General features: G+C 40.4%; 1 long non-coding RNA gene across 1 annotated transcript in view; it reads right to left on the bottom strand.

Annotated features, from left to right (window-relative positions):
* Positions 1–25,350, bottom strand: part of LOC127530771 (uncharacterized) — a 120,953-nt gene that overhangs the window by 36,441 nt on the left and 59,162 nt on the right. The gene's annotated exons all lie outside the window — the stretch shown is intronic.

The following is a 25,350-nucleotide window of genomic DNA, read 5'->3' on the forward strand; positions in this document are numbered from 1 at the left end:
CTACAACAGCAATGCAGCTTCATTCCCAGAAGTCATTATGCCGTTGAAAACACAAGCCAAGAAGTGTATCCATTAGAAAGCACATAAACTGTCTATCATCTTTTCTTTGTTACATTTGTCTTTAATGTGCATACAGTCCTGTACCAGACTAATAAAACACCATGCCAGGACTGTACAATTACATTAGACTAAATTTTCAAGAGCAATAGTTTTTGTACTAATATGCATTCGTGCCTCTAGCAGCACCTAACAAGGAAGTGCAGAAGCTTGTACCTGCCCAGAACAAAGCAGCACAGCTGACAAGAAGTCACTAGTAAAGAACACAGTCTGAGGAGTTGCTACAAACTAAATGAGAACTCTAAAGTAAGTGGATATGTTTGTAAGGTAGCCAAGCACAAGTTTCCAATAGAAAGCTAATGTTGCACTGTCTGCTGGAGTGTAAAATGTTTCACGAACCATATAGTAGTCACAGGATGAGACATAAATACAGTTTGTGCTTCCATGAGTGTCTCAGCCCAATAGTGAACACCAGGCCATGTTTTGGTACAATGGCGGTTTGTGGTAAATGCTATAAGCAGAGTGTTAACATGTCTGCATGATGAGAACTGGATACTGCACCCAAGGCTTGACTTCCATTCACTGCTATCAAAGCTGCTCACTGGGTACATACGCCAAAAATACGTCTGCAGGTTTCTGTGGGTTTCTTCATGCTTCTGTGTTTTTAGGACCACGGAACATGTGCACTAGAGACCTGCTGCAGCCAAGACAGTTGAGAGCAGCCTGTCAGAGACTGGAGGAGCAGGATGATTCCCTGGTGGCTTCCTGCACACTAAATGGGATAACACAATTTAATCACAACCGTTCTGTTCTTTCCAAATGTTATTACAAATAAAGAGTATTTTTTTAAATATATATTCACAGATCTGCAACTGTTCCTGTTTTAATTTATTCACTTTATATTCTGGGTCTCTTTTGGGTGAATTAAGCAACTATGGCACTATGCTTTGTCCTCAGCATTAAAAAGGAAGCCTCTTGTATCTGCGAATGCTTCAATTTGAGGATCTAACTTGCATCTTCTCCATGGCAAGACCAGCTAAAAACTTATTGGGATTGTACTAATTAGAGCCTTTCTTAATTCTAAAATCCTAGACAAAACATAATTTCCTACCAAAGTTAAATTTATTAAACTGTTGCTCATGGCATACATCTATAGGGCTGTGATATCGTCTGGGAGACCCACCCAAGACTTAAGATATTCTTGAAGAAAATAAATTCAATTGGAATACAGAACAGGTAAAAAATACTCCCCCTCTTTGCAGTTCTATTCAGAGGAGCAAATATGCCAGTTTTCCACACTGACTGCTTTTCACATTGCACTGCATCTCTGCCTAGCTTGAGCGAGTAGTTAGAGATAACACTACTCAAAGTAAACTCAGCAAAATGCCCCAGGAGATTAGAGAAGTGGGTTTACCCTCTACTACACCCTTGAATGGTAGTTAATGTGGGGAGAACTCGTCTTGTGAAATCCAGCTACTGTAGATTGCTTCTTTTAGATGAGGGTACAGGAAATGTATCCACTGGAGTCTGTCCAATACAAAGATGAATCCCCAGGATCTGGGGCTTCCTCACAGATGACAATGACAAATACCCACAGCTAGTGTCTCCTCTTTTTCCCTTTATGATTCTAATTTAGGGTCCATTGTTCTAAACTCACCACAGAAACTTGTATCTCTTTAAAAATTGGGTTAGTAGTTCACATGGATTTAGTCAAGGTCCACGTTAAAGCCTCAGATTAGATATGCCATATTTTGACATACATAGAGAACATTTAAAATCACAGGGTCATAAAGACAAGCCTAAAAATGTCTTTCAGCATTCCACTGCCTGTATTTAAGTGATCTTCTAGGAATTTTATAGCTCAATGATTTTTGGCTTCAATCATTTTGTATAAAAACAAACTAAGAAATGTTTAAGGCAGCATATATCGAATGTGGTTGGAGCAATGTTGTTTAACCATCTATAAGGGCCACAAAGAAACAGGAAACAAGATCACATTTGTTTAACATGTGTCTCTGAATGGGCTCTATTGCCATATACCAGGAAAATGAACTTTGTAAACAGGTACTGTGCTATCTGTCGGATCAGCCTCTCTGCATCCCATTCATAATACACTTTAATTTTAGCATTTACAAGCGGCGCACATATTAGCTCAACATGGTATCAGGAATCAATCCATAGTATTGATTGCTCTAAAAGCACTAATTGCTTGAAATGTCACTTTTCAGGAAAAATAACCAGCAAAACGTACAACTAATACAGCAAAAATGACAATGACAGCTTAAATGGTATCAGGAAATAACCAGTACTTGCATTTGACCATCTATAAGTGTACCCCCACCAAAAATATTCTATTAAAATGAATATTATTTCAGTTGCAACGCCTGAATTAAGACTCCTGTTTCTGTCTAGGTTTAACAGGTCGCTATTATTACAAAGATCTAGGAGTGCCTCTTGCTTATTTGAGACCTTAACGTGTACAACTGACAGTGTCCGTGGGTGGGAAGCCTGCAGGGACTCACAGGCTAACAAGCAGAATCCAGCTGTTGCTGCCAATGCTTCAAATGGATGTGTAAAGTCATTTCTATACCAGATCATCAGCCCTCGTCTTCTATACACCTGGCTGAGACACACACCATCTGTAATTTAACACCACTCACAGACAAAGTGATGACACTCGAAATCTGATTAAATGAACTTCAACTCTAATCCAATCAAAATTTCATTCCCATGCCCATGGTCCCATTAAATTTTCATATTAATCCTGTCTCTGGCTTCCCCAGAACTCAACCCTCTCATTTTTTATATGACTGGACACTAAAGACTATTACTTTTGTATTTTCACATTAATCATATAAAATCATTGTTACAGACTGAATGAATAAAAGAAATAAACATGAACTAGCTGACAAAAGGACCTACAGTGCCTTGTGAAAGTATTCGGCCCCTTTGAACTTTTCAACCTTTCGCCACATTTCAGGCTTCAAACATAAAGATATAAACTTTTAATTTTTTGTCAAGAATCAACAACAATTGGGACACAATCGTGAAGTGGAATGAAATTTATTGGATATTTTATACTTTTTTAACAAATAAAAAACTGAAAAGTGGGGTGTGCAATATTATTCGGCCCCTTTACTTTCAGTGCAGCAAACTCACTCCAGAAGTTCAGTGAGGATCTCTGAATGATCCAATGTTGTCCTAAATGACTGATGATGATAAATAGAATCCACCTGTGTGTAATTGAGTCTCCGTATAAATGCACCTGCTCTGTGATAGTCTCAGGGTTCTGTTTAAAGTGCAGAGAGTATCATGAAGACCAAGGAACACACCAGGCAGGTCCGAGATACTGTTGTGGAGAAGTTTAAAGCCGGATTTGGATACAAAAAGATTTCCCAAGCTTTAAACATCTCAAGGAGCACTGTGCAAGCAATCATATTGAAATGGAAGGAGTATCAGACCACTGCAAATCTACCAAGACCCGGCCGTCCCTCTAAACTTTGACCTGGAACAAGGAGAAGACTGATCAGAGATGCAGCCAAGAGGCCCATGATCACTCTGGATGAACTGCAGAGATCTACAGCTGAGGTGGGAGAGTCTGTCCATAGGACAACAATCAGTTGTACACTGCACAAATCTGGCCTTTATGGAAGAGTGGCAAGAAGAAAGCCATTTCTCAAAGATATCCATAAAAAGTTTCGTTTGAAGTTTGCCACAAGCCACCTGGGAGACACACCAAACATGTGGAAGAAGGTGCTCTGGTCAGATGGAACCAAAATCCAACTTTTTGGCCACAATGCAAAATGATATGTTTGGTGTAAAAGCAACACAGCTCATCACCCTGAACACACCATCCCCACTGTCAAACATGGTGGTGGCAGCCTCATGGTTTGGGCCTGCTTTTCTTCAGCAGGGACAGGGAAGATGGTTACAATTGATGGGAAGATGAATGGAGCCAAATACAGGACCATTCTGGAAGAAAACCTGTTGGAGTCTGCAAAAGACCTGAGACTGGGATGGAGATTTATCTTCCAACAGGACAATGATCCAAAACATAAAGCCAAATCTACAATGGAATGGTTCACAAATAAACGTATCCAGGTGTTAGAATGGCCAAGTCAAAGTCCAGACTTGAATCCAATTGAGAATCTGTGGGCAGAGCTGAAGACTGCTGTTCACAAACGCTCTCCATCCAACCTCACTGAGCTCGAGCTGTTTTGCAAGGAAGAATGGGCAAGAATTTCAGTCTCTCGATGTGCAAAACTGATGGAGACATACCCCAAGTGACTTGCAGCTGTAATTGCAGCAAAAGGTGGCGCTACAAAGTATTAATGCAAGGGGGCCGAATAATATTGCACGCCCCACTTTTCAGTTTTTTATTTGTTAAAAAAGTTTAAAATATCCAATAAATTTCGTTCCACTTCATGATTGTGTCCCACTTGTTGTTGATTCTTGACAAAAAATTAAAATTTTATGTCTTTATGTTTGAAGTCTGAAATGTGGCGAAAGGTTGAAAAGTTCAAGGGGGGCCGAATACTTTCACAAGGCACTGTATGTCATCTTGTGAACATGCCAATGTCTTGTTTTTTGTAATGGAAAATATATCATGAGCAGAACATGCAGTCAATGCCATGGCAGAGCATTTTCACCTTGAGACTGCCAAAGTATTGATTCAGTCAGCCGGGGTTTTATACATGATAAACCGTAGGAATCAACTTGCAGGGAGGGGTTTTCTGCATCAATATCAATATTCTTCTTGACATCCATTTTTGATTTAAACATGCATGGCTGACTTACTCCAGTTTTACAGCTTTCCATCGTGTGGCGCAGAGTAGTTTTCTAGCGTTTGAGCAGTTGTATAGGTGAGCTGGTGTGCTTGAGCTGCAGCAAGAGTGGAGTGAGTGGAAAGAGAGCTGGGAATTCTATAGATCTGCATATCCTAGGGCAACAATGGTCTAGAGTTACATCTAAGCTATATTAAGACAGCAAGCACTTATTTTCATGGTGAAAAAACTAAATATCTAACTTGAACACACAGAGGTGAGTGTTTAGGGATTTAATCAAATGGCTGTAATACATATGATTTAGCAATTTCATTATTACAGGCATCATATTCTCGTCATATAACTTTTGAGTTTGCTCAAAATTTGGTCCCAGGTATATTTAAAGGTGTGTCTCATCAAGTTGCTTTTATCCTATAAGCCCTTGGTTATCAGGGTAAAATTAATGATATTTTCTGAACAGTTTAGCGTATCCAGATTTTACATCATTGGATATGATAATACATGCAGACTGTTTTGGGTTTTTTGTACCATAAAATGCTGACAGTAGAGACATCTTTTCATAAATTTGGAAAGGAGATTGTCTGGAATGTGGCAATATCCCAACCGTGATGGAAGGATACTCTGGAAGCATTTTGAACAAGACCGTTAAACTAAATGAGGAATTTATTAAAGATGCCTTGCAGAAGTAGTAACTTCATAACAGGATTAATTTGGTGTCTATAAATATGTGAAAAGCTTCATCACAAAACTTTGATTCTGCTTTTTTTGCGATGTGTTTTGATACCAATGTAATGAGTTCATGAGTAAATCAGACAGGGGTAATGGATGAAGAGATGGACACAGGGCCTTATGCAGATGCTAAATTTACATCAAATTTGACTGTAAATTCAAAACGATTTTCTCACCAACACTTTATCACACAGAAAAGAATCAGAATCAGAATCAGAATTACTTTATTCACCCCGAAGGGAAATTCAGTTGTCAGGGTTCTTATCTGTTTAATTTTGAATTGAATAGCCTGACTGCTGATGGCAAGAAAGATTTCCTAAATCTATCGGTCATGCAGCGCAGGGATAGGAGCCGCCCACTGATGTTTCGTTGTTCATTGAGGCAGATGTGAAGTGGATGATCCATGTTTGTCAGAATGGCCTCCATCTTGCTCAGTGCCCGTCTCTCCACCTCATCCTCCAATGTGTTCAATCTGATTCCAACCACAGAGCCAGCTTTTTTAATCAGTTTGTTCAGACGCCTTGCATCCTTCTGTTTTATGCTGCCTCCCCAGCAGACTGCAGCATAAAACAGGACACTTGCTACCACAGACTGATAAAACATCTGCAGCATTTTACTGCAGATGTCTAGTGATCGAAGTTTTCTGAGGCAATAAAGTCGGCTCTGGCCCTTTTTGTAGATGAAGTCTACATTTGTAGACCAGTCCAACTTATTATCAAGGTGGACACCTAAATATTTATATGATGTCACCATCTCGATGTCCACGCCACAAGTGTTCACTGGCTGAAGAGGGGGTTTGGATCTGCGGAAATCTATGATCATTTCCTTTGTCTTTGAGGCGTTGAGTAGCAGTGGCAGTTTTTGTGACTCCAGTCACTGAAGGCACTTATCAGATCTCTGTATTCAGCTTCATGTCCATTTCTGATACATGCCACGATAGCAGTGTCATCAGAATATTTCTGAATGTGGCAGGACTCAGTGCTGTATTTGAAGTCAGATGTATACATAGTGAACAGGAATGGAGCCAGGACTGTTCCTTGTGGAGCCCCAGTATTACTCATTAATATCCCAGAAACACAGTTCCCCAGCCTGACAAACTGCGGCCTTCCTGTCAGGTAATCTGTAATCCATGAAACACAGGAAGGATCCACTCCCATCTCTGTGAGCTTGTCTTTGAGGATGGTGGGTTGGATAGAGTTGAATGCATTTGAAAAATCAAAGAACATGATTCTCACATAAACTCCAGGTTCCTCCAGATGAGACAGGACACGGTGAAGCATGAAGAGGATGGCATCATCCACTCCAATGTGTTCTTTGTATGCAAAAAGAAAGTGTTATTGCTAGAAAGGACAAATCATACAGGATCATTTAATGTCTTCTAATGAAAATAATAGTTTGTGAGAAATTCAACAGAGAACAAGTGAGGTGAATTTGACTCCAATGGGTATCTGTTCAATAAGGGGACTTTTTTCTGCCTGTGAAGTAATTAAAATACAGAAAACAGCAGGCAAACGTGTAGTATTTTAAGCATTACAGTAATATCTTCCTACCTTCAATAGGTGTCAATGTAATTCAACACTGTTGCCTCTAGAATGTGCAGATCTATGACATTCCACCTCTCTTTCCAGTCACCCCTCTCACAGCAGCTGGAGCACACCAGCTCACCTATGACTGATCAAATACTATAAAAGTACTCTATGCTGCACAATGGACAGAAACAGAGACCAATCCTGAAAAAGAGTAAGATGTTAGATGTCTTTCTTTGTCTGAAGAGACCCAAACGTAACAAGTATTCACACTTGAGATGATGGTACCAGTGATTTTTTTCTTACTATTATTTCTTCACAAAATGACAATGGCACTTAATTAGTTATCAAAACAATAATTGTCTCTCAAGTGACTGAAGAGTTGATCGACTTTTTCATTTCAGTTCCCAAGTAGTTTCTGGGTGCCTGTGGAAATAATGAAACTGTCATGTATAGCAGAGGTCAAAACTCAGTCACCAATGGACCAATTAAATGTTCTATCAGCAGTCCCTGTACCAGATGTCGCACCCACTACACTTGTTCCACGAATGAAAAGTCGGCATTTTCTTCAAGTGACATTTACTGTAACAACTTGTTGTGACAGTTTAGGTCGTGGTTTCATTGCCTCTAAGGAATCAGGAGAAATAATTGTGTCTTAAGTTACAGTAATTTTGGTGTATTTACTGGCTCACATTTTGATTATGTGTTTATCGGCATTAGATAACATTGGAGCAAAGACTGGAGAAAAGATTACTTCATTTTTGTAGTATTGACTAAATTGGGTAGACACTGCAAAAAAGTGGTGATAAATGTTTGTCTTTTTTTCATTATTTATTTGTTAGAAAGCAATGATGCGAGGAAGACAGATTTGTATTCTCAGTCCCTCCTTTTGGTGCACCAATATCCTGGTTGATAAAAAAATTAAAATGGCATTTTTTTGCTGTGGGAGTTTTTATCTGCTTCCCTCTTCCTTGGTCGAAAAGGTCACTGGGTCCTGTTTACCTACGTGACGATCCATAATGCATGGTTTGTATCATTTACCTGAGGGACTCCCTGTGCCACTCATCGCTCCCTATGCTGTATGTGACAGAGAGGCCAAAGGAGAGGTGAGATAATCAAGTGTCAGGCCAGTCCTTGGGATAACTATCTGCATACATATAAGTGCAACCAATCACACACACATAGACACACATACAGCTCTCTGAGCCGACCAGAGGAAAGAGGAGACCCTTCAGGGGTAGATATAAGTATCTCCCCCTGGTTTCATGCTGTGATAGCAAGCAACTTTCTCCAGAGAATGAACCCAATGACCCGGTGTGTAGATTTGTCTACTGAAATATTAACAACAAATCAAATACAAACAAAATAATTTTTCCACTTAGGTATAAAATAAAAACTGGCAGACATAACAAAAATGTTCAAAGTCAATTCAATGAAATTAGATCTCCACCTTATGTGAAAAGAATGGCAGAATAGATTCAAGGAGTCAGGTGTATATCCAAATCCTCATATGGGCAGTTCAGGGGTTGCCTCAGCACGTAACCTAAACACAAGGTCCTAGACCTTCAGTTGGATGGGATCATACGTATGCATGTCCGTATGTGAAGAAGGGGGGTGGGGGTCACGTTTCTTTGCACACATATGTGGCATTATGTGAGCAAGCTGGCTGCATGTCTCCATGTGTCAGGGGACCCTGGCACCTGCTGATGAAGAAATCAAGTCAGAGAATCTTTCCCGTGGTCACAAGCTGCCCTCCCACCCCAGGAGTCTGTCTCACCAGTCTGTCATATTGGCTGCTAGTCACCGCTCAATGCCCAGAGTCTGATTAGAAATATGTTTCTCTATGTGTTTTTCTGCCTGCGTCTCTCTGTCTAGGTCACTTATGTTCAGTCTGTCAAAGGTCCAAGTGCTGTTTATTCTCTTTCTCTGCTTTTTTTCTATATATGTCTCTGGCCATTTTCAGGCAATTCATTTGCACATTTGTGCACACTCAAAGTATTTCTGTTACTTTTTGTGATTTATAAACCTTTGATTAAACTGAATGTGAATTTAACTTGTAACACTGCTTTTTATTGACACAAGGCCGCTCTTCAAACCAGGTTCACAGAATGAGGTAATAAACCAAGAATCCACTGTATTTAGCACTTGAACCTCCATCCATCCATTATTTCTACACGGCTTCATCCTCATTAGAGTTGGTGGGGGGCTGAAGTCTATCCCAGCTGACTTAGGGCGAAGGCAGGGGACACCCTGGACAGGTCACCAGTCTACCACAGGGCTACACAGAGACAAACAATCACACCTACAGACAATTCAGAATCACCAGTTAACCTCAGCATGTTTTTGGACTGTGGGAGGAAGCCAGAGTACCCAGAGGAAAACCACGCATGCACAGGGAGTACATGCAAACTCTATGCAGAAAGATCCCAGGCTCAGGCTGGGATGTGAACTGGGGATTTTCTAACTGTGAGGTGACAGTGCTAACCACTGATCCACATGCAGCCTCGCACTTGAACACGTACAGTAAACTAAATGTACTTTGTTAGTGCACATCATCATGTTCTGAAACAAATAAAGTTACCTCAACACTTTGCCAGACAGTGCAGCTCTTGTGGGCCAGTTGCTTTTGGGCAGTTGCCAACATTGCACAGCTGGTGGTGGCACCTCAGTTATATCAGCTGTAAACGCAAAGTAAATAAACAGAGTTCTTTATCAAAATGAACCAGAATAAATTGTACACACCCACACAGGTACGAGAAGTGGAACAATCAGGTAGAATAATTCAAGATCGAATGACTGAAAATATCTGTGTGGGTGCATCATATGTATATGGGTTAATGAGTCTCTATACTGTCAAAGCACTTAATGGCTGCACCAATTATCCCCAACACTAAATAATCAGTTTATAAGCGACGATGTAATTTATTCGGGAAGAAAAAAAGAATGTGTGGATACCAGGCAAACTGCACAATGTAACGACTAAACCCATAATATTTCCCCATTTGTGTATGAATTGATGGAAAGGACATAGCTAATATCATTATACATTGCAGTGATCACACAGATTTGAATTAACAAGTGAGAGGTCCAATCATGCATGCAATCACAAATGTATTAATCTGTCAACACATATTATAAAAGTGACCTTTTTTTCTTGTGGGAAATAAAATGCTGGACTTTAAATAGAGCTGATACAATATCGTAACCATTTAACCTGTATGGCAAGTCCACTACAGGCTTGCTTTCTATAAACTGAAATGCAAATGACCTTAAAAAGTGCAACTGTGGAGAAGTAGGCCATGTGTCTATGATGCAAAAGGTGTGCCACCTATAGAGATGGACACACTACAGACAGACACACCGCAGACCCTGAACAAAGTAAAACAGTGCAAGCTCAACCCTCCGAGAACAAATGAGGCAGAGTCAAAGTAGATGGAAGACGAAAGAGGTAGCTGCAGCTCAGAAATCATCCCCCCACAACCCTGTTTAATTACATTGTGCAGCCCGATGTGAAAAGGTGTCAGAAGAGCAGAGAAGCGAATCCTGTCCTAATGAATGGAAGCAGATGGGTGAGACAGCGAGCAGGGCTACCGCCAAGAACTGGGGTGGCACAGAGCGACACAGAGTGCCAGGGAAAGAAAAGAGTGCCAAATAAATATGAGGAATGATGAAGGGGTGAAGCAAAAAGAAAGAATTGGGGAGAAAAGTTTCAAAGCCTGCCATATAATTTTCTGCATCCTTTAATCATATCTATATTCTTTTCAGATGCAGGTATATACAAACTATGCTGCAGCAGAGGATGCAAATTTTTCTGTATTCAGGCCTTCACTGAGGGGTGGAGCAAGACTCACTTTAAGCCCTACATTTAAACTATAGTAAGTGAGCCATGCCAAGGGGGAGAGACGGTAGGGGACCATGGCAAATGGTGGTGGGCAACAAACACCATGTATCACAATCCTGTTTGGTATTTGACAAAAGACATGAATCCTCAAATGTGAGGTAATTATAGCTGTTCCAAATGCAGCATCTCTCAGGAATGTTTTGACTGTAATGACCAAATACAGAAAAAGCATTTTATTCCTTTTGATCTTATATCGTCTCAACTCAGCATACTGACACTAGTAAACTATCCTTCGAAGGAAAGTGGCAGCCAATTCAGCAAAGTCCTCCAAAAGGTGCAGTACATCCAATTAACATATTCCAGGTTGTTGTCAATTTTTTCACCTACCACCAATCCACAATTTATCAACCATGATTGGTTCTGAACTTTTGTGTGATGTTCATTGTTAAAACCATTACAAGGAAGGGTCTCTTAACCTTAAATAGACACATAAAATTTTGCTAAAACCCTAATATTTCCCTAACAGTTGTTGTTATCAAACCTTATACTGTCACAAAACTTCTGTGAAGTAGACAGCTTCCACTACACTGAATATGTGCTGCATTGCATTTGCGGATCACTTTTTGACTGTAGATTGTTCTCTGAGCTACAATTAAATCTTTTTTGTTAAACTTCTGTGACTATCATAAAACATCCATCCATCGCCTAATCCTCATTATGGTCGTGGAGGGACTGGAGCCTCTCTCAACGAAGGCCCTAAGTCAGTCCTGGCCTGGTCCCAGGCCCAAACCATGAGGCAAACCAAGGATCTTCTAGCTGTGAGGCAATGGTGCTAACCACCAAGCCACTGTGCAGCTCATCATAAATCATGTTAAAGAATTTTGCATTCACTGGCAATATATCCATTTTTCAGTGTGACTGGACCAGAAAAACAAAAATAATACTAGTTGACTTCAAGGAAATCTCTTGCAGTCACATGAGCAAGTGCATGTACAGTCTCTGAACACAACCCCACTCTCTTGAGTGATCGACCTGTGAATGCCTTATGCTAAAACCTCCTCCAAATGCAGGCTTTGTTGGTCTGTATAATAACTCATTTGCAAAAATGTGTGTGGATTTTTGCACTTGTAGATGTCGTTCTGAGAGTCAGTGACAGTCCACTGTTTCTACTGTTTAGGTTTGAGGACATGTTAGAAGCTCTCCATGAATGACAGCATGATGAGGGAAAGTGCAACCATCCATCCATTATCCATACACCACTTTATCCTCCGTAGGGTCCCAGGGGCAGACGACACCCTGGACAGGTTGCACACCTATGGGCAATTTACAATCACCCAATAATGTCTTTGGACTGCGGGAGGGTTTATCTATCTATCTACATAAGGTTCTGATAACGCTGTAAGAAGCTGAGTGAAGGCAACGAAACGGGCGGTGGAGGGTGAAGAAACCTCCCCTGAGCATCATGAATTAGCTCTAGCTGAGTGAGTGTGGAGGATTATGCTGCAGGCTAAAATGGAGTAGTTGTTTAGACAGGGATATAGTATTTAAACAGAAGGATTTCTCTGCCAGACCTTCCTCTCTTACTTAGACACACAGCCGTTGACATTTTTGCATAAGCACAGGCAATCACAGGGGAGTAGTATGGAGGTAACACCATAGACAGGTAATGGTATGAATGGACTTATAGACAGACTCATAGACCCTGTCCTCAAAGCAACTTCAGAAAGTTTTCTATCAGGTTGTCCATGTCACAGTTCTGCTGTCCAATCAGCTATCGTTGTCATAAAGGATTATCCTGATTTCATAGATAAAGTTATGTTAAACAGGCTTTAGGCATATTTTGTTTAGTAACGTAGCCAAATTAGTTTTGCTTAACATTTAAGGATGATAAGAATGTTTTAGTTAGATCAACATTGTTCCTAGAGATAGTTTAGAATCAGTAATATAAAAGATGACCACTAGTTGTCCTATACCAGTTAAGACACGAGTCGTGTTTTGTCTCACTTTCTGTAGCACCATTAAATGCTGAAGTAACCAAGTTTAACAAGCTAATTACGTAAGTCAGACACGTGTAAAGGTTCAGTCTGCACTTAATTAAGTCAGGAAGCACACAGCTCCATCATCAACCATGGATCACTGATCAGGGCTGCTGTTTGATTGACTTAAGGAATCATCACCACTATCTCTTTACATGTCTCTTGTTTCACACATATGGAAATAAAAGTGTTGCAGTAGCAATTAATTCTTTGTCTTTTTGTTAATACAGATTGACATTTAATGACAGCCACATGCCATAAAGCTGGACTTCTTGTGCATGTCTGCGTGTGTGTGTCTGCATATATATATGTGTGTGTGTGTGTGTGTGTGTGTGTGTGTGTGTGTGTGTGTGTGTGTGTGTGTGTGTGTGTGTGTGTACATGAGGCCCTCTACATTATTTGCGTGTACATTATCCCTCTCACCAGTCCAGAGTGTTAGAAGAGTTGGCTCAGCTGTAACAAGCTTTCTGTGAGGTGCTTTCCTCTGCGTGTGTATCAGCAAAGTGGGGAAGAAAGGCTCAATAGATTGCTTTGTATGGCTAATTTGCCCAGCTCATTAAATATTGAGGTGGAGGCAGATTTGTGTGATTGCCAATATACTAGCTCCAGTGGTCTTTGTTATGCCTCAGAGGCTGTGAAATGAAAGGGAATGCACTCACACAGAAAAAAGTAGTGACATGGCAGCAATTTGTGTGCTTGCAAATGCAAATGCATGCATGAGCATACACACTTGAAAAAGTGGTCCACAATTACCCAGAGATAGGTTCACAGGCACACAAGTTTGCTTAACCATTTCAATATTAGATTGTTGTAGGATGTGTAATCATTTGTACTTGACAGATAATCATTTTAGCCACACTGGCTGCAGGACTTCAGTAGGGATGTGTCTGTCAGCTGATCAGTTCACCTCTTGTGTCCAGACCGAAATTTCTCGGGAACGTTAGGTAGAAAAAAGCATAACAAAGCAGGAACACTTGAGTGTAGAGATTCCATGAGCAAATTCAATTCAATTCAATTTTATTTATATAGCGTCAATTACAGTCAAATCGTCTCAAGACGCTTTACAGAACCCATATGCCTGACCCCCAGAGCAAGCCCAAAGGCGACAGTGGCAAGGAAAAACACCCTTTTAACAGGGAAAAAACCTCGAGCAGAACCCGGCTCTATATGTGGAGGGACCCATCTGCCTGCTGGCCGGGCAGGTTGAGAAGGACAGAGGAGGGCAAGGGGGAGGGATGGGAGAAGAGGGAGGGGTGGGAAAGCAAGGAAAACACAACACACATTTCGATACATGTATGACAGGATATGTGACACAAACAAAGTATAAGCTAACATTGAAAACTGACTCATAGTTTACTCTTATGATGTACGGCTCTGACATTAAACATACTACATATGTAGCTAGCAGTAAAATTCAAACAGTATGTAAGTTAACATAACAAGTATAGTGAAGGCGATGCAGAGTTGACTGGTGGAAAAAGGGGAGTTGGAAGCAGAGGGCTGGAGGAAGGTCAGCAGCAGCATCTCACAGTGGACATGGTGGAGACTGGACCAGTTGGTGGAACATCGACCGCAGATCTGAAGCATCCAGCTCTGGGACCAGGGACACTCGGAGAAATAGCACAGGGGGAAACAAAGTGAATGTAATGCAATAATGGTATACATATTAAATGTAAAGGTAGATAGAGAAGGACTCAGTGCATCAAGAGAAGTCCCCCAGCAGCCTAGGCCTATAGCAGCATGACTAGAGGCAGAATGAAGGGACGTCCAAGAGGGAGTCAGCTGTGCAATGAAGACACAAGCCGAACCCCTGTGGGTCACCCAGTCAGCCCCAACTATAAGATTTGTTAAAAAGGAACGTTTTAAGCCTGGTCTTAAAAATAGAGAGGGTATCTGCCTCCCGAACCCAAACTGGGAGCAGGTTCCACAGGAGAGGCTCCTGATAACTGAAGGCTCTGCCTCCCATTCTACTTTTAGAAATTCTAGGAACAACAAGTAAGCCTGCAGCTTGAGAGCGAAGAGTTCTACTAGGATAATAAGGTACTATCAGATCTTTAAGATATGATGGAGATTGGTTTTTAAGAGCTTTATATGTCAGAAGAAGGATTTTAAATTCTATTCTGGATTTAACAGGAAGCCAGTGAAGAGAAGCAAGTATAGGGGAAATATGATCTCTTTTGCTAACTCCTGTCAGTACTCTCGCAGCAGCGTTTTGGATCAACTGTAGATGTTTGAGAGAGCTATTTGGACAACCCGATAATAAGGAATTGCAATAGTCAAGCCTGGAAGTAACAAAAGCTTGAACAAATTTTTCCGCATCACTCTGAGACAGGATGTTCCTGATTTTCACAATATTACGCAGGTGAAAAAAGGAAGTCCTACAGACATGCTTTATGTGTGAGTTAAAGGACATGTCCTGGTCAAAAATTCAATTTGTCTGTGACTTTATGACAAATACCTGCAGAGCTACTGAATTTTTCGTCTGTCCTCATCTTTAGGTTGTTTAGTTGTGCAGTAAGAGCAAATGTTTGATATCTCTCCCACAACATGGTAAAATGGTAAGCAAAAACCTGCTTAAAATCAATGTGATAAAATGGAGCATGTTACCGTATTGATGAGAGTATTTGACTAAAATCACCACTGTGCCCAAGGCCTGCCACATAGAAAGACTATTGTTTATTGCATTATTATGTACGGTATAAAGATTATGACTAAATAGAGGGCTAGAGGACTGAGTGGCAGCTGTGGCTTAAGAGAAAAAGAATCATAGAAAACTTGTCATATACAATGAGCCCAGTATCACTCCCAACTAATGTCCTATTGCAACTTTGTCAAAAACCCTTGGCTTCACATCTAAACACATTAATTAACCTGTATCATAACTTTTCAACCCACATGTTAGAGAAGTACACACATAACTATCTGTAAAGGTCAGAAACTGATTACGATGAAACGGCAGTCGAATTTCTTCAGCTTGTTTCACTACTGTCATTCATTTCCAGACAATGAAAAATTTGCCTTGCAAAATGTGAGAAATATTGTGAAAAGATGTACTTTAACCCAAGCCATGTTCTTTCCCAATGTAATAAAAATAGTTTTGATGCTTCGACTTTACTTAAATTGTGCATGAAATGAAAGTACACTGTGTGAGATTTAACTTCACAGAATGAAACTAAGTGAAAATTTATAGTCTGTAATGGGACACAAACCTTAGTCTCATGCAGGAAAGTCCTCTGGATAATGTTGCCACCACCTCTCTCTCTTGTCTTTTGAAAAAGAAATATCTCTACGAGTCCTTTGTCACCAAATATTAATGCCAAAGGACACCTTGTGCATATTTCTGAGACTCCAGCAGCTTCAACAAACTGGTGGTATTTGATGCCCTGGAAATGAGAACAGGTTGAAATATTAGATTTCAGATAAAGCTGATAGAAGATCTTCTTATATTGAATTCCAAAAGTGCTGAAGATCAGGTATTTTGATTGAAGAAAACTTATTTTTATTATGTTGGTTCAGAATGCTTCCAAATTGTAGTTAATGTGTGAGTGGGACTCAAACAAGTGTGAAAAAACTAGTACAGGACTGGTTTAGGTAGGTCACACTCTGGAACTGATGTGGATTTCTGTTCAGCTTGGATCTGACAAATGCTAGTTGCTTTGAAACTCCATCTGGCATACATGAGTTGCATTTTGCAGCTTGACATGGGCATCAATCAAGGAGATGATGTCGGTAACATTGTTTAACAGACAAATACTGATTTTGACAATACAAATTTATGCATGGTCCTCTTTCACAGGCATACCTATAGGCAGACTCAAGATAATACATCTAGCCTGCGGTCTGATTTGTAAAACCTCCTGTGTACATGTATGTGAACACATGTTTGCATATCTCTGCTGAGGCGTCAGTGTGCTCCACTCTATGACTCGGCTACCGTGTTAGTGTGTAGCAGTGAACAGAAGTGACATAAAGATAGAGAAAACAAGTCACACTCTCTGTATTCCTCTATCTCAATCCAGGATCACCAATTCCCTACCACATCTCCTCAAATGGCCACTTTACCTCGATGAATTGGGTTCAAGTGCAATCTTGGCTATTGTCAGATGTAGTTTAGAGGCTATTTCTTAATGGTGCACCCATTGCTCTCTGTCCTGTTTTCTCTCTTCAAGTCGCTCCATTCCATGTTAGATAGCGTTATGTTCTCCTTCGAAGAAGAGAAATGTTATCTTCAGGTACTTCAGGGCAGCTACAGGGGTGCTGGGTGCTGTCAAAACAAGCCTGTCTGCAAGAAGGAAGAGAAAGTAAATTGAAGGTAAAGGTGAAGATTTACACTATGACATCTTAACAGTAGCTCTAATTGGCAGAACCACCAATAGATCACTCCTAGCTTTTATGTTTAAATCACACAGAAAAATCTTGTTAAGAATTCAACAGATTTGAACTTGTGAACTTAAAACTGCCTTTCATTTTGTTTTAAATGAGTCATGGTCACATCATCACAGAGTTTGTTTGTCCTTTGTCACTTTCAAGAATTTTATTTGCATATTAACAGTCTATAAATTAGACTTTGTATCGTATTGTTTAATGGTAACCATTCTGAGATGAGATAACACTTGATTTTTCCAGTCTTTCTGTAGAAATTATTTAATCAAAATCAAATGAAACATTAAGGAACATTTATTCTCAAATGAATTGCTGGAGATGGTTTCAAATTAATCATTTTTGGTGAAATATTAGAGTGTTTTGCAAACTGTTTTCATTGTATGTCCATCAACAAACACCCCAGTAATTCCCTGCAGTATTGCACAGCTAATCTACAAAGACTGGAGGTACTTTGCATTTTTGTCATTGAACACATCCTTCTCAGAAGATGCACTCATCCTGCAATCTTAGCGTGTGCACCTTTCTACTTTTATTAACATTGATGATGCTGTTAGGAATGCGCATTTTAGGTAATGCCAGTGATTTGCGAGTCGTGATAACAAATGGATAATCAATAGTCCTGAAGGTACACCGTCTTACATGGTGGCTCAGCAGGAAAAAGGCTCCAACAATGTATTACTGCATAAAAAATAACATGTGAAAGCAGAGAGTAATCATTGTAGTTATGAACCAGCTCATTAGGTGGAAAGGAATAAGACTAGGTGTCTTTTGCTAAATAAAGTTATTTATTAGCAAGAAACTTTGAAAACTGACACAAAGCTACACGAGGCAAGTTACAAGGGTAAGAGTGCTTTAAGGTCCTGTTCAAATCAAAGGGGCTAATTAAGTATTACAAATAACAGTGAAGTCAATAAGACTAAACTTTAATGTGGGATGGTCAGTAAATGCCCCCCAAGCATATTGCCATCTGCTTAATAAACTGCATCTTTAGTGGTAACGGGTTAACTACAAAGATGCAATATGTAGATGTGGATAACTTGAAGTTGTTCAAAGAGTAATTTAGTGCATTGCTTTTGCTTCTGAACAAGTGAAGTATGGTATAACATGGAATTATTATACAGTGCAAGCCACAGCATTAAAACCACCTATCTAACGTTGTGTCTGTAGCCGTCATGCAGACCGGTCGGGATGGTGGCAGAGCCTTTGAGCTCTGTGTGTTCAAGTGTAAGGTCTCTGTGAATCAGGCTAAACAATTTTTTTTTTTTCCGGCAGACGCATTGAGATCTGGGAAATATGGATGCTGGGTCAGTGCTTTAAGCTCTTTGTCACGTTCCTCAAGCTGTTCTTGAGCAGTTCTTAGCAGATGATTTATTCTCTGGGACAGAGGAGGCTACATGGCAAAAGCTCTGGTACTGAGGTATGTTGTTGCCAAAGTAACATCCAAATGAAAGCCAAGATCTTAGGTTTCCCCACAGAACATCACATTGTAAGGACATGAACAATGGTATTTATCTGAATGGTTTCAATGGGGCGGATCAGCGTATTTTCACAATATTTGTGCATGGCAAATATGAGATGGCTTAAATTATTAGAGGAGAGTTTTTTAGAAGTGTCCATCAGTATTCTGTGTGACAGAAGGGTTATAGACTTGATGGCCACCCTCACTGTCTACGCAGCCACACCTGGAGTCCCAGACCAACTCCCTCCTCTGCAGGGCTCTAATTTGTTCCCAGGATCAGCTCTGGATAACAAGCGTCAAGCTGTCAACAGGCCCTGCTGGCAGTGGCCTCTCTGCATGACCCTCTGAGGACGACTATGTGTCTGGCCTGCTCTTTTTACTGATTGGCAACTACAGAGAGCGAGAGACCGTGGACAGGAACAATAGTATGAGAAAGGATGGAGAGAGACATTATGGATGTGTATGGGAGAGACGGTGACAGGTGGAGATAGTATGAAAGACTGAGCCATTGAGAAAGACAGTATAGGTCTTAAAAGAGTGAGGTAGAAAAGATCAAGGAAAAGTGTCATATAGAGTGCAGATTCAAGGGCTAATCTATCAATACTGACAGGAGGCAGTTATTGCCAGGAAACTGGATGCAAGTCCTTAAAACACTGAATATGAGTTGCAAGAAAACAGAAGAAGACTGATGAAAACATTTCATTGGTGAAAGCAAGTATTGCACATATCTTACCAAATATCCTATGAGCTATATGGGTAATACAAAATCCTAGCCTAGTTCCCATTCTCAGTATTTGTTGCAGATGCAGTGTGAAATAATGGCCAAAAATTGTACACATTCTGTAAATAAACTTCTTTTTTTCATATTTTGGGGGCTAAAGTCAAAATATGAAAACGACTTTTATTGAAAGGTAGAGTTAACATGATGTTACTGTTTACATCAAAATCGATCTACATAGTATGAATTTTTTGTTGTCCGACAATAACCTAAGGGTTCTTTCAGACCCAACTTATTTTCTTATGTTTGGCCGTTTCATATGGTTCAAATACAGTTCAATTATTTTTGTCTCGTTGAGGGCAAAATGACCTAAACTACAGGCGTGGGCACACTTGAAGGGTAAGTGTAGATGATTATAGCAGCCTTTCTTAGCAGATATTACTGTTTCAATCCATAAGAAGTATCAAACAGGCAAAGCAAGACATAATAAAGTATAACATATAACACACATAAACAGGAGTCTGACAACAACAGCTCTGACATCCAGTCAGCGTTACGAAAGAAAAAGGTCAGATACCTTTTCTAGTTTGCAAATGGCTGTCCAGTTTCAAGTGTGCCATTCTATTTTCTGAAAGTGTGAATCTTCAAATTTATAGTCACAATATTTTTGCCCTTACTTTGTTTAGTTTTCCCCTCCTTTTGCAGAAGCATAGGCCATTTAAATTTTAATGTTGGAAAAAACCCCAGCTCATTTAATATAAGGGCTGCACAGTGGTTCTGTGGATAGCACTGTTGCCTCACAGCTAGAAAATCACTGGTTCATGTCCTGGCCTGGGCCTGGGCTCTTTCTGTGTGGAGTTTGCATGTTTTTCCCGTGCATATGTGGGTTTTCACTGGGTTCTCTGGCTTCTTCCCACAGTCCAAAACATGCTGAGGTTAACTAGTGATTCTTAATTGCCTGAAGGTATGAATGTGAGTGTGATTGTTTGTCTGTGTAGCCCTGTGCTAGACTGGTGACCTGTCCAGGGTGTCCTCTGCCTTCAGCCTAAGTTAGCTGGGATAGATTCCAGCCTCCCTATGATCCTAATGAGGATCTTGCAGTGTATAGATGTTGGATGAATGGATCCATCCTCTATACACCGCTTTATCCTCACTAGGGTCGCGGGGGGTGCTGAACCCTGGACAGGTCACCAGTCTGTCACAGGGCTACATAGACAAAAAATCACACTCGCATTCACACCTACGGGCAATTTAGAGTCATCAATTAACCTCAGCATATTTTTGGACTGTGGGAGGAAGCCGGAGTACCCAGAGAAAACCCACGCATGCACAGGGAGAACATGCAAACTCCATGCAGAAAGATCCAAGGCCCAGGCCGGGATTTGAACCAGGGATCTTCTTGCTGGAAGGCGAAAGTGCTAACCACTACACCACTGTGCAGCTGGATGAATGAAGGTTTAATTTAAAAGTCTGTTAATTATTATTTATTCACAGTCAGATAAATATAGGCGACTTTACTCAAGAAATTAGTTTTAATACTTGGTAATACTATAATATATTGGAAGGAAAAGTTGTCAAATGTTTTTTCATTGGCATAATAAAATAGTAAAACTAGAAATGTTGCGGCTCAGTGGTCACAGATGTCTGTTATTCTTAACAAATTAAAGGAAATACTTCTTGGTATCAATGGTTGAATTATTCTGTTTAAAAGTTTCAATTATGGAGTCACTTAAAGTAAATAATACAAAGAAAGTCACTTTGTTCCACAAGCAAGACAACATTAATTGTTATTCTTTTATTGTATTAAGTTAAAGAATAAATTAAATAAAATTTGTTTCCTGATTAATTTATCGTTGTGTGGAGGGAAAATCCTTGCTGATTTACATTCATTATTTGTATAAATTTAGAAAGAATGGAAAATGCTACTGTTCTGTTTCTGTTTGTGCCAAAATAACTGATTCACATTCACACACTCAAATTAATCATAACTTCAAGATGGAAATGTTGTGGCCGTGGCTGAATACGTATCAAAACTCTTAAAGGAGTGGGCCCTAACTTTCCAATATCGTGCATCTCATCAGACTGCAGTTGTGTGGATTCTGATAAAGCCATTTTCACCAAAGCAAAGAAAATATTGTCCACATCTCACAGCTAACACTGCATATGGACTGCAGACTGTCACTCAAAACTGGCTTAGTAGCTATTCAGAGGGGATTTAGATTTTAATACGATTGTAAATGGCAAAACATTTTGTTAAAAGTTGAAAAGGGAAAAACACAACACAGACCTTGCACCAAAACACAGTAGTATTATCTCATATCTCATTTGTGTGCCATTTTTCTGATGCAAGATGTTTTTAGGCCTCACTTCAAAACAGTAAACATCCTTACACCCACAAATATATATATATTACACGCCTACACATACACACATGCATACATATTTAACTAAAGAATTGATAAGTGTCACTGTAAGGTGTTTTGCCAACATGGTTCACCAGAACAGCTTCAGTCCACCTTAGCATGAATTCACCAAGTATCTGGAAACCTATTTGAAAGACTAACATCATTCTTTTAAAAGATATTCCCTCATTTGGTGTTTTAATGAGAATAGTGGAGATGACAGTCCAACACATCCGCTCAAAATCTGTTACACTGGACAGAAATCTGGTGACTATGAAGACCATAGCATACAACTGACAGAATTTTCATACTCATTAAACCATTCAGTGACCCCTGACGCTCTGCTGCTTGTCATCCTGGAACAGATCACTGCCATCAGGATAGAAATGTTTCATTATCGAATAAAGGTGATCGCTCAGAGCAACTTTGTATTGATTTACAGTGACCCTTTGCTATAAGGGGACGAGGAGCCCAAAACCACGGCAGCAAAATGCTTTCAGTTGAATCACAGGGGTTTCTCTCCCTAATCCTCTTTGTATAACAGGAATGTAATGGTTTCATTAGAATAAATAGCATAAAGCTCAGAAGACTAAACTTTCTTTTTTTTTTTTAAGTGGTTACCCTCAGGTTTTACCTTCAGCACAGAGGATACAATTCCTTTTGTCTGCCTCTTTATTTTGCTTAGGTGAGGCAGCTTCTTTTGATTAAATAGCTGACAACCTTCAGCTTTTATCGATGAAGACGCTTTGCACTACAACAGCTAATGTCCACACAAGGAAGGATTTTTAATGGAGGCAGTGTTTGGATAAATAGGGTTCTTATTTTCAGCTTCACAGCAGAAATTCAAGTACAGAAAGTGGCACTGATTCTGTAAGTGCCCACAATGCATCTGGTAATGGCTAAATATTAGCCTTAAATGACTACAGAAATATTTTTATCATTTCATCATAGGTAGTTGCTAGAGGTATGGACCCGTACTTTCCATTTGCCAATCAGATACACGAGATCTGGTCACGTGACTCCCGGTAGACGCTGGAGGTACGGACCCGTAGCATCGGTACTGCAGGTACGGACCCTAAACCTGACCCTAACACTAACCCTAACCTTAACCTTTGCTTACCTTTCAACAGTTTGCAGTGGTTAGCAGCTTCTTGACTCGCGAGACTCGCGTACGGGTCCGTATCTGTCTGGCAAATGGAAAGTTCCGTATCCGTAGCCCAGAGGCTACGGGTACAGGTCCGTATCTGTAGACACTACCTTCATCATACTGTACATCAACATTTTATTATTTACTGTACAGGACCCTGATGTACAGGTATGTCCATCTCAGTGCCCGGTTCTGCTCAAAGACCTGCCTTGAAGAGTCTCTCCAAATGCCACTATTTCATGTAATCAGAGCTAGCAAATTCACGTCAGGGATGACCACATAGCCTGATATCATCTAAATGCAGATTACATTCATTATCAACCCACGCACTTTCGCTGAACCCGGTCATTTTTTTTCTTTTTTCTTATCGCCATCATCATCATCTCTCTCACTCGTTTCTATCTCGTATCAAATCTCTGTCCAATCTTCCAGTCTTTTATTTTTCTGCCCTCACCCCCTCTACCATCCATCCCTGCTTAATAATCACTTCAACAATGACTGATAATGAGAGAATAAAAATCACTGATCTAAAACAGGGAGCATGAATAATTTGTAGACGCTTGTTTGGTCTCTCAGACGTGGCATCTGTTTGTTGTTGTGTGGCATTGTAGCATTTTGTGAATTTTGTTTATCGTCTGGCCCGTGGGAGGGGACGACATTTTTTTTCCTCAGATCAGAGAGAGATGTAATCTCACCAGTCGACAAAGGCTTGTACGTGTGTGTTTTTCTATGAGTGCATATGCTTGTGTGTCTGAATAACATCTCATATCTTTGCTGCACCAGCGGTCAGCATACAAGGTGTCACTAAAAGTTATTTCTTATCAGACACGGGGGCAGATACACACCCTACCGCTGCTCCTCTGACACACATCTTGAAAGAGACGCTTTGAAGAATGTCAGTTACTCTTCTGTCAAGAATCTCTATCAGTCTCTTTAAAGTCAGAGGAGTGGAGTCTCCCCATGCGACGGTCTTCCTGTAGCGCAGACATCTAACATATTCTGTTGTTCCAGACTGGATAAGAAATTAGCCGCCATGCCAGACTCGCTTGGCAGAAACGTTGTGGCAAGACATGTGGAGGGAAACAGAGTGGGAGCTAAACAAAAATGACAGAAGACAGTGATAGGCAAAAGCAGCAGGAGGAGGTTTGATACAAGCAGGATACAGTGATAGATTTTGCTGTTAGATCAGACAAAGAGAGGTAGGAGAGACAAAAGAGAGAGACATTTCTGAACATGTATGGTAAGGTTGCTGGTTTGATTTCTGGATGGATGGTGGCTGAGTGAATAAAAGCACAATTTGTTTTCGTAGCAATGATATGCCTCTGTGAAAGTCACTTTACTTCGCCTCCAACTACAGTGGGACGCTGATCTGCATTGTGAACGCAAATTGAATCAGTGTCTGTGTGTGTAGAACTGAAACTATAATTGCAACTCTGCCATGTGCTCCCTACAATGTGCTCTTGGTTTAATAATGGCCATTTTGCATCAGAATCAGGAGTTACTTGAGTGCTCAGCTGTTTGCCTGGCATCCCTCGTCGTATTTTGCTGCCACATCATAGCCCTGGTAAGCAGGTGTAAATCTAGTATAATGTGACTGGTTTGTGTATTATATTATCCAGCATGAAATATGAGCCAACAACACATTCAGTCAGATCAGAGCAGGAGACAGATGGATGGGTCAGACCAAAGATTTAAATGTTGGTGCTGGGGGCATTGGCGCATTGCTCAGCATGCATACAATTATGAAGACAAGCATGCACCGGCACGCAACGCACAAGCACGCACACACAAAACACACACATACACACACCTAGCTATCTCTCTCACTCACAACCACATGCCTTCACACACAAGATTGTTGAAATTGGTTATGATTGGCTTTGCCCCCTGTAAATCCAAGTGACACTGCCCGGCCTTGGTTTTTGAGCTTTTCTAATAATGTTGGTCTTACCTGAACCTTATTGAGAGCATTCGGGTCTTTGCGGCAAATAAAGACAACCTCCACCTCATTCATGCTGTTGTTTTCATTCCCCTCTGCAATAGCCTTGATGATTATTGCTCACTACACTACAGAGAGTCACTGGAGGGTCACCACAAAATGAGCCACACAAAGGATTAACTGGATATGGAAAGGGCATGCAAGGGCATTTGGTAGCTGGAGTTGGACTGTTTTATTGACTGTCTTATAAGTTTTTTTGAAGATAATGTTCTCTGTGTGGGTTTCTGTTGAAAATCATTTTTGAATACTTCCTATGAGCTTTATAGCAG

This window comes from Acanthochromis polyacanthus, chromosome 2 (assembly GCF_021347895.1).
Source record: "Acanthochromis polyacanthus isolate Apoly-LR-REF ecotype Palm Island chromosome 2, KAUST_Apoly_ChrSc, whole genome shotgun sequence".
Taxonomy (NCBI): Eukaryota; Metazoa; Chordata; class Actinopteri; family Pomacentridae; genus Acanthochromis; species Acanthochromis polyacanthus.